The following is a 10,931-nucleotide window of genomic DNA, read 5'->3' as shown; positions in this document are numbered from 1 at the left end:
CAGAAGCTGTACACGGCTCCCTTGGCCAATAAAGCGAGATGAGCGCCGCAACCCCAGAGTCAGTTACAACTGGACCTAATGGCCAGGGGTCCCTTTACCTTTATACCAACAGTAACACCTGGAACCTGGCCAGGTAGCAAGTGCAGATCACTGAGCAGAGTTGTGCCAGGGTCTCACACCTGGCAGCAACCATGCTGCAGCCTTCTGCACTAACTGCAGTTTCTGGGACAAGTGCAAGGGATGGAGTGCATTGCAGTAATCCAATCTTGAAGTCGCCAGGGCCTGTATATATTAGGCTGCATTCAGTTAACCCTGATTTCCTTACAAGGCAGGATCTGCAGCACAGCTGAACCATTTGTATATCGGCGTAATAAAGTTAACAGCTTACTATTAATTCAGTTACAGTCCTAAATGGTGCTTTGTTGCTAAATTCAAGGCAACCCAGGGCCCAGGTTACAGTCGTTCCCCTACAGGGTAGGTGTTTATGGGAACGGTAGCACCAGAAGTTTTCCTGGAGCCCACAAACCTAATTTAGCTGCGGCGATGTGAAATTACTGACTCAACACTCCTGTAGCAACGCATGTTGCAAGAAATCGCAGGAAGACAGATGGAATGCTTAGCAGTTTAACCACAAAGGAATGCTTGGATCTGATTACCCTTAACTGTTAATCTGATGATCATCAGTTGTGGCGTACAATAGGAGTCAAACCGCCTTGTGACTGTACTGGTGAATAATACTATAATGTTACTAGGAGAATTCTCGTGTACTTTTGCCTTAACTCAAAAGCTCCCAAATTTTAATTAAGGATGACTTTACTAGGGGAATTTGGGCTTCGTTTGCACTCAGCTTGCCAATCCATTGGCATTCTACTGCAAAATGATGTTCTTTCAGGGCCAAACTGCACATGAAGTTAATCACATGTCCCCGCCATTAAGCAAAGGGTGGTTTTTTTTATAATAATATTTTATTTTTCCCCCTATGGAAAGTTACATTTCTTACTCAACAATTATATTCCAATTAAACAAAACTTGTGAATTCCCACTCACCCAACATCAATGTTTATAACCCAAATGACATACAATTGCGTCAAGGTTCTGTCTTATCTAATTTCATCCTCTAACACATTCGTGCTATTTTCTTACACTTCAAACCCCACTGTGGTCTTCACATATGGCAAATAACTTTTTATATATACTGGAAAGGGTTTCCAGTCTTCTTTAAAATATTAGAAATTTGCGTCTTTTATCAGTCCCATCAATTTTGCCATCTCTGCATATTCCAAGATTTTCACCAAACCATTCTTAGTGCAGGGCAGGGGTTTTTTTGACACCCAGTGTGAGGGCCAGTTTTAGATTAGGACCCTGGGGAGCGGCGGCTGGTAAAAGGACTTTAACCCTTTGTTGTTCTTGTTTTTATTATTGCTGTAGCAGTAATGCTCATCCCGCCTAGTGATCTACGTTCAGAATCTTGGGATAGAAGGGAGAAATATTTCTTAAAACACAGATACAAGGTGAATCTTGAGATCCGTGTACACTCCTATTGTCTTGCCTGAAGGGCTAGAAACGTGAAGGAAGGAGAAACAGAAGGAGTAGAAAGGTGGACTGAAAGGAAGTATAGCAAGAACTGAAAGGAAGTATAGCAAGAAAGAAGGGAAGAGAAAGGAAAGAAGAGTTTGTGTTAAGCTATCAAACTTGCCCCCAAAGGAAGCAGTGTGACCACCAAACTAGATGGCTTTAAAAAGGGGTTGGACAGATTCATGGAGGTTAAGGCTATTGATGGCTACTAGCCATCATGGCTATGACTCTGCCTCCATAGTTAGAGGTAGCAATTATTCTCTGAACGTCGTTTGCTGGAAACCACAAGAGGTACTCAAAACTTGCTTGTGGGTTCCCCACAGACATCTGATTAGCCACTGTGAGAACACAACATTGGACTAGATGTGCCATTGGTCAGATCCAGCAGGCTCTTCTTATGTTCTAAGGAAAGGAGAAAAGAAAGGAAGATGAGTTCCACATGATGTCAAATTGGTTGTCGTATACCAAATCGTATGCACTTACAATATTTGTTTCATTAAAATATTTGCTCCAGGAACCATAGTCAACGTGCTTGGCGATACACCATAATAGCAAAGATAAAACCATTTAAAACAACTACTAAACATTACAAGAGGGAAAAAAACAATAAAAGAGCTGCAGCAAAACTAGATCAGGACAAACTATTAAGTGGATTTAGCCAAAATCGGAAGAGGACAGGAAGGTTTTTGCTTTGCACAGTAATGTCAGCATAGGTTTGCCATATGTCAGGAAGATTCCTGACATGTCCTGATTTTTGGGTGTCGGGGAATTTTGCCGAAGTAGCAAAATGTAAGGGCAAACCCGGATGTATGGCAACATGATGAAAAAAGCAGCAGAAACAGCTCCAAAAGCTTAAAATCACTATTTTGGGGGGGGGGGGGTTCCCAACAATTTTGGTGGCTTTCCTAAAAAAAAAAAAAGCTCAGAGCTCACCTTCACTACCACCACTCTGTGGGTTCAAGGTGGTTTGTGGGAAATGCTTCAGGGAACAAGGCTGTGTGCATGGGGAGTGAATAGTCATCTCTACTTTCTCGGCCTCTAGGGAAAGTTGAGCAACTGAAAATCATCAGGCTTCCTCCCCTCCCCCTTCCTCTCCTCCTCCTTCATCTTCTTCAATTCCCTGGGAGCAGAATTGTATCTTTGGCAAGTTTTTGAATAGTTGATTGCTAGGCAGTCCAACGGATGAGTAAGCTTGCCAACTGTTGCCAACCTGGACGCAACTTTCTCTTCTCTTCTGGTAATATTTCCCTCTGGTATCATTGTCAAGGAAAGGGCTGTGTGCTGGTTGTTGCTTCATGAATAATTGCCTTTCATCTTTTAATGGGAAGATTTCAAAACGGGGAAGATACAAATGATTTGCCACGGCTGCAAACCACCGCCACCTCCTGCAAAAAAAGGGGGGGGAGAGACAACAACACATGGGTAAAGGAAGATAAAAGAGAAATGTCTCCATTCACGGCTTAACCTGCCAAAAGAGTATATCATGACCCCAGTTTTAATTACAAGGTACGATAATGAGTTTCATCCAGAAATAGCCGGTCTAATTAAATCTCTAACTGCAGTTTCCATTCAGCCTTGGTGTTACGACCTGAGGGGAAAGGAAAATACTTGAAAGGACTAGCATTGTAATACCAGCATCTACTTCTCAGACTTCTTAACCACAAACAAAGAGTGAACGGAGCAACAACTTGAGGCTGCATGGGAGAATGGAGATCCTTTGCGGGTAAGTGTGTGTGTCACCTCTGCTATTTGTTTATCTGTTCCTTTATTGTCTCCGCTGCCTTTCTACCCTTTCAGGCAGGGAGAAACTGAAGCCCCATTTTAATGCACATCTAATTCATACTTCTCAGGACAGTATGCAAGATATCCTTTGACATTCGCACTTAAGAACATGGAAGCTGCCAAATGAGTCAGACCATTGGTCCATTGAGCTCAGTATTCTCAGCACTGATGGCAGCGATGTCTCTCCAGGACTTCAGACCAGGAGAATCTGAATTTTGTGATGCTTTTCTTCCACACAATAATGTGTGTGGAAATGTGTGTGTTAGAGGAAAGTGGTTTTTTTGGGGGGGGTGTATACATTAGTGAAAACAACAAAAATGCATTATATTTGGGGAAACGGCTTGCAGCAACTGGGTATGCTAGGAGAAATGTACACTGAAATGCCATTATATTTTTGGTGAGGATTTAAAACACACACACAAACTGATGAGGAAATATGGCAAGCTCAATTTAAGACCGGCCAATTTCAGTTTCTCATTTTTTCCTCATTTGTCAATCCCAGGGTAGCCAAGGTGGTTCAAAATGCTGACAAATCAGCTAATAAATACACTATTAAAGCGACCTTCACAAGTAAAGTTTATTATGCCTCTGAAAACCAATTGCTGGAAATCACAGGCGGGCAGAGTATTTTCTTATGCTCTTGTGTGGAATGCTGATCCTGCTTTGTTGCAAAGTGCTGAGAAACACAAACTCATGAAAAAGGTTAAGTCTGTTTCAGCTATTGTGCCATCGGTAGCAGACACTCACCCACCTACAACGGGGCACACGGCATCGCAGTCTTCACATGACATTCAGGCGACCCTTCCTTCTTGAAGACATTGTACATCTTGAGAGGGAGCACATAAGGATCCATGTCTTTCCACCATGCCTGAGGAGGTGGGTGCAGTTTGTTCCCCATATATGCAGCCCTGTTCTGGGGCAGAACAATAGCTCAGCCAGTAAAGCACGAGGGTTAATCTCAGGGCCAGGGGTTCAAGCCCCAGGTTGGGCAGAAGATTACAGGGGGTTGCACTAGATGACTCTACAATTCTATGAAACCCTCAATCTGCCCTGCTGAAGGGGGTTTGGAAGGAGCAGAGATTGCATAGGTTCCTTCCCAGCTCTGATGTCTTTGCCGGCAGGAGAGCTCTGCCTTTGGCAGAAACCCTGGTGGTGAGGAGCATCACAGTGTGTGTTAAATGTTCGGGAAAAGTCAGAAGCCCAAGGCAGTATAAGTTCCTCAACTACGTATGTTCATTTAACATTGTCAGTGACAAGAGCTCACTCATAGGAAAACAAGAACCGAACTGACTGGACAACACAATAATAATGCCGAGCATGAACTGACCATTGACAGTTGACAGTTGAAAGTGCATGCCTCTGTGCCCCTGGGTGCCATCAGACCTTCTAGTATGTGATGGTGGAACTTCTCAGAACTGTCAGTAGCACATCCACCTTGTCTGCCTCCCTAGTGTAGTCAGACATAGCTCCTTATTCGGCGGAGCTACTGTGGCCATTCTGCAGGATGGCTCATATCGAAGTCCGGTGGTGGCCAACTATGACTGGTGGCCATCCTCAGACCTGGAGCAGTCACTTGTGCGATTGTGAGTGGTTGAGAAGATGCAGCAGGCGCGGTATCATTTCCGGGACTATTTACTAAGTCCAGCGTGGCGGTGAGGTCGCGCTTACTGTGAGGCGGAAGGTGGCGGTGCTGCGGTGTGGTCTTGGGCCTCTGGCAGCCAGCGGGAACTCATCAATCCCATCCTCGTCGCCATTATTCAGAAAAAGTCAGAAGCCCAAGGCAGTATAAGTTCCTCAACTACGTATGTTCATTTAACATTGTCAGTGACAACAGCTCACTCATAGGAAAACAAGAACCGAACTGACTGGGCAACACAATAATAATGCCAAGCATGAACTGACCATTGACAGTTGACAGTTGAAAGTGCATGCACTCACTTGCCATTAGAACGTTCATCTACCAACGCTTATACGATTGGTTAGAATGCACCTTGTAACATAAAAAGTGTTAAACCCAATACATAACAGTGTGTGTGCCCAAATGGCAGTTGGAAGCTACAGGCAGTGACATCCTCATCACTGGGAGTGGCCAGTAGAAACCCCTGAAGAGGGCATTTCACAGGTGAGGGAGATATCTCACATGTGAGGCTGGAAGGTAGTGCAGCAAAAGGGAATTTCTTCCCTGGTTGTGGGTGTGCTGCCCCATACAGCCCCACGACTGCCGGCCAGCACTTAGGACTGAAGTCGTAAGCACTTTTTGCAGAATACCTTGAATTCATCGGCGGATGTGGGAACATATGTCTAATTACATTTCCCCCTGCGTTCAGCTGGCTGTCTGCATAGAACCTAGGTACACATACCGCAGTGCCCTTAGAGTAATTGTTTAGAGGACATGCAAAGCCCTTCTTATCCTTTTGGGATTTAGCCTGACTCCTCTTTGGCAGAGAGACAGAAGAACTGACAGGGCTTCTAAGTTGGCCCGGTTAAATAAATACAAACTAGATCTTGATGTTGCATGGATAGACGTAAGGACATAAGAAGAGCCCTGCTGGATTAAACCAAAACCCCATCTAGTCCAGCATCCTGTTTCTCAGTGGCCAGCCACATGCCTATGTCAATCTCACACTCAGGTCTTAAGGGCAACAGCACTTTCTCCACTTGCAATTGCCAGCAACTGGTATTCAGGGCATATTGCCCCCAACACTGTGGGTGGTACATAGCCATCATGGCTGGTAGCCACTGAAAGCCTTATTGTCTATTCCCCTTTTAAAGTCACCCACTACTACATCTCGTGGCAGTGGTGACAACTTAACTATGCACCTGTTAGGACTTCAGCCTACACTCGAGTAGGACTCTGGCAGAGACACATGCCTGACTGGCATGCTCCCTCCCTCCTGGTTGATCGTTCAGGAGCTTCATAAACTTTCTTCAGCCCGAACATCACAGCGACCAATGCCAACTGACACCGGCACACTTAGGGATCCACAAAGTTTGCGCAACTTGCGTGACAGACCTTAGCAACTCCGCATTTTGGCTAATCTACTTTATTTACATATAAACACACACGGAGCACTGCAACATGGCTCCCTCTCTCTCTAGCAACAGACAGCAAAGAGAAAAAGAACAAAGGACAATCGTCCCACTTCACGGAACACAGTAACACAAACATCCTGTCTCCATCACTTCCCACTCTGTGGGGTCAAAACATACACCATCAAGGATAGACAAAAATCCCATGACTGCAATCATGGAGCAGGAATTCTAACAGCACCAAGTGATATCATTTGTCTGTGATCAATCTTCCAAGATTTAGCTTCATTGGATGGCCCCATGTCTAATATTATGAGAGACAGAAAAACTTGCATAATTCTGCATAATTCTGCGCATCTCTATCATGTTTCTCCCCCTACCTTTTCTCTAAACTAAAAAGTCCCAGTTGTTGCAAATTTTCCTCATGGGGGGGGGCGTTTCTCAAGCTTCTCGATTGGCCTTTTCTATATATTTTTTCCAGCCCTACAATATGCCTTTTGAGGTGCAATGACCCGAACTATACACAAAATGAAATGACACGTGTTTGAATGTATGAATTATTTCCCACAAAAAATAGTGTGGTTTGGGTATTGTGAGAAACTCAGTCTGTGACATCCTATCAGGAACAACTGTTTTATAACATTCCAGATAATTCCGTCACACAGATCTGCTGTGTGATGGCATTGTGCCAAGAAAAGCCATTTTAAAGGAGCCCGTGGCAGCCATTTTGTCTGCACTGACACCAAGCTGAAATCCCTTTTCTCTCCCTGTTCCCGCTCCCCTCAAAACCTCTCTCAGCCCAAACTTGGCTCATGCCTGAAAAATATCTCTTCATTTGTCATGAGTTGTTTGACATCATTTAACATTCACCCCTTCACTCAAGTTGCTAATAGGGACCATCCTGTGTCTGTGTGCAATCAAACCTTTGGGTTACTATAGGTTTTTTCTGATATAAAGAATTATCTCCCCCACAAATAAGTTTTATGGTGCTTAATTTCTAGTTTCTGTAACCACTGGTTTTCTTCAGAAATAAGGTGAGAAGAATCTTCTAGACCCCACTGTATGTCACAAGAAATGTGTTAAATACTCAGCCTTGTGTATTGACCTAAGGTAAATACTCAGTAGCCTGTATAAACAGCCAGCAGTTAAGTCTGGGCTAAATAAAGTCCAAAAACGATGTTTAAACAGTGAGAAAGCAAACATCTAATACAGGTTTTTTCATGTTGTAACCTGTTGTTGTTATTCCTTCCCAGAAGAATCCCTTAAATCATTTCTCAAAGTTCCAACCTTTGGGCGGCAGCCAATTTTCCAAATGAATGAGGTGTTGGGGGATGTCTCAAATGGAAAAGCAAGCTGGAAATTTGAGGGGTTTTTCCTTGTTTGCTTGCTTTAATTATGCAGCATTTCCACACAAAGTGGGATCCTGTACAGTTCATTTCCAAAAGATCCTGCCACTTTAACTATAGTTTCCTTTCTTAGCAAAGAGCTAATCTGTCTAGAAGAGGAAAAACAATTCCAGAAAAAAGATTTGTATGTGGTATAAGTTTTCGTAGAATAGAGTCCACTTCATCAAAAGTATGATGTGTATATGAAGGTGTGTGTAGGCATGTATAGAGAAAGATATATTGAAAGTCGTACCAAAGGCCAAGAAATGCAAGAAGTATAAATGATACTGAAGTGCCCATGTGAACACACAATAGTTAAGAGTTAGGATGGGACAAGGAGTGTTCATGCCAGCCCCAAGGCCTCTTTCAACACTGGGCCGAGTCAAGTGTTTGCAGCAGCTCACGAATGGAGGATGGAGTCCTTTAACAGTGGAAGCACCTTCCTGGAAATTCAATTGTAAGTTTGAAATTGAATTCTTGAGTCTACTTCACGATTCTCCTGCCTAAAGCATCCAGAGCTGTGTCAGACATGCAAAAAATAGATTTCCCAAGATATGCCACAGAGATGTATTTCATGTGATTCCCATTAAGTCTGTTAAGCCCTGTGGCTACACATTTCACCCAGTACGTACAAGTTCATCTTTATCTTCTGACAAGGGTCAACACACAGAATTGTAAGATCAAGCAGTTATTAAGAAAACATGAGTGTAAATTCCACCTTTGTCCCTCATGTCTCTTTGAGGTGACCCGTTTAAATATGCTTAACATGTTTTTATTGCAAATAATTTTCAGTTGAGCGGAGGTGGGAAATTTCTGGTAACTATATTTCGGGTTTTTAAATTGATTTTGAAACATTTGATTGGCAGATGTGTATACTAGATATCATACAAATGTTAAAAAAAATATGGCCTCTGTTAACTATTACAGATTTTTTATTTTTAAAAATCATTTTTTTTCACCTTTCAGCCAGCAAATGAAAACAGTTCCTGGTATTGTTTCATTAGCTATGAAACTCAAAGTTTTTCTCATAATGCAGCAACAGGGATTTCTTATGCTGAGCTGGAGTAGTGGCTTAAAACATGAAGAGGTCCCTTCCAGGTTTAAACCTCACCTCTCCCATAACTTCATTGAGGTTCTTAGGCAAGTCATTTTTCCGTCATCTTTTATGATAATACTGGTCTATCCTACAGGGCTGTAGTAAGTATTACTGATACAATGCCACAAAGTACCGATTTTTCGCCCCATAGGATGCACCGGCCCATAAGGCGCACCTAGTTTTTTGGGGGGGAAATAAAGGGGGGAATTATTTTTCCCCCAGGCGCGGGGGAAAAGCCCAAGCTTCCCCCGACCCCAGCCCCCAGAACAAGCAGCTCTCCGCAAGCCATGGGAGCCCAGCGCCAGGCTCCCACCGCTTGCGGAGAGCTGCCCGAAGCTCGAAGCCTGGGGCGCGCTGAGCTCAGTGCGCCCCAGGCTTCAGCATGCAGGCAACTCTCCGCAAGCCGTGGGAGCCCAGAGCCGGGCTCCCACAGCTTGCGGAGAGCTGCGCGAAGACTGGAGAGCGCGAAGACCGACCCCTCTCGCTCTCCAGGCTTCAGCGAAAGCCTGCATTCGCCCCATAGGACGCACACACATTTCCCCTTCATTTTTGGAGGGGAAAAAGTGTGTCCTATAGGGTGAAAAATACAGTACTTTTGGCTACTACATCAATGGCACACCACTGTGTAAATGCGTGAGGACACACAGAGGAAGACTCAAGAGTGAATAGTAGCCAATTCAAACATATATTCATATTGATGGAGGAGGCAAGGTTTGAAGAGGATGCCGGTAATTCCACCACATGCTTACCTAGCAGCTTTGTGTTGTTCCAAATCTTGGCCACGATCCAGCAGGGAAGAGTGATGCATCCTTAACTTGTAACGAGTTCGACAGGATTTAAGTGTTGACTAGAGTTCAGTGAGGTTTTTCCCCCCAAAATTGCTTTTGTTAAAGATTTTCTTGGGCTTCTTGTCTCTATTTTCAGCTCATAAAGTCCCTTCTACAAATCAGTTATATTCAATGTGAGACTTTAATGTTGTACACAGCCTTTACCAAAAGTGTCATGGACTTTGAAGATGCTCAGACTCAGGACGCAAGGGAGAAACATGCTAAGAGGAAGGTATGTTTGGCAAACCCTCACTGTGATTCAACTCCCACCCAGAAACCTATGTCCCCCACTGTGGAAGGATGTGTGGATCAAGAATTGGCTTCCACAGACTCTTAACGGAACACACAAAGTTATGAAAGATTTCCCTTCTCCCCTGCATACAAGCACAGGCAAGACTTCATGAAATGTGTTTGATTTCTCAGAATTTTAATTCTGGTGCATCTGAAGCAAAACAGTAAGATAGAAACTTGGAAAAATCAAGCTGGCAAACCTTCTTTGAAATCAATTATTGCAAGAATAGACCGGGGTTTTTTTTGTTTGCTGTATTGAATAAATCTGTTAGACACACAAAATGGATTAATTCAAGTGAAAGTTCTAATCTGACTAGTAAAATAAAAATATTTACATATCAAGTCTCTTTTTTGTGTGGAGAATGTTTCTAATTTGCATAGGTAATCCTTTGAGCTTGTATGCGGATTATACCAAACATATGTGTCATATTCATGTCAGATGCTTTAGATTATAAATTAGAGAGAGAGAGCATCACAGATTTCCAGTTCCATTTTTAAGCTCATTTGCAAGTATCAATAAAGATAGCCCATCTCAGCACCTTTTAAAACAAAATAGTAGTAGCAATATACTTAAGAAAAATAGTAATACACTTAAAAGATCCACGTTTCTAACCTTCTAATGGGAACACCCTTAAAACATGGACATTTCATTTAGATTGTTTGAGACCGATCAATAAGTGGTCAACATTTGGAATCAGTATATGAGCAACCCACAGGACTATTTATAGACATTAACATTGTTTTTTACAGACAGCTACTCAACTATACAGCTTGTTAAATCTCTGAACAGGAGATTTAACAGGAACCCAGCATTAAAGGTCCTTATGGAATAATTACCCGGAACATAGGTGCCTAACAATGATTAAAAAATAATAATGGGAGAAGCATTTGCATGTCTTAACATTAATGGAACAGGGTAATGGATTAAGAACTGTTAATCAAAAG

At 43.0% G+C, this 10,931-nt stretch overlaps 2 long non-coding RNA genes across 4 annotated transcripts; one reads left to right on the top strand and one right to left on the bottom strand.

Annotated features, from left to right (window-relative positions):
* Positions 1–889: 889 nt before the first annotated feature.
* LOC310842144 lies at positions 890–8,730 on the bottom strand. Of its 3 annotated transcripts, XR_014562924.1 has the most exons (4): positions 5,160–8,730; positions 4,105–4,580; positions 2,509–2,960; positions 890–1,977 (listed from the first exon to the last, which is right to left on the bottom strand). It is a non-coding gene; the product is annotated as an uncharacterized lncRNA (long non-coding RNA). The 3 variants fall into 3 exon arrangements; XR_014562925.1 differs by lacking the exon at positions 5,160–8,730 and having other exon boundaries at positions 892–1,977; positions 4,105–4,793; XR_014562926.1 differs by lacking the exon at positions 5,160–8,730 and having other exon boundaries at positions 893–1,977; positions 4,109–4,793.
* Positions 4,123–10,454, top strand: LOC310842159. Its single transcript, XR_014562946.1, has 3 exons — positions 4,123–4,233; positions 8,739–8,859; positions 9,793–10,454. It is a non-coding gene; the product is annotated as an uncharacterized lncRNA (long non-coding RNA).
* Positions 10,455–10,931: the final 477 nt, after the last annotated feature.

This window comes from Podarcis gaigeae (genome assembly GCF_964106915.1).
Source record: "Podarcis gaigeae genome assembly, chromosome: 3".
In the NCBI taxonomy this organism is placed as follows: domain Eukaryota; kingdom Metazoa; phylum Chordata; class Lepidosauria; order Squamata; family Lacertidae; genus Podarcis; species Podarcis gaigeae.
This window is presented reverse-complemented; position numbering and strand designations above follow the sequence as displayed.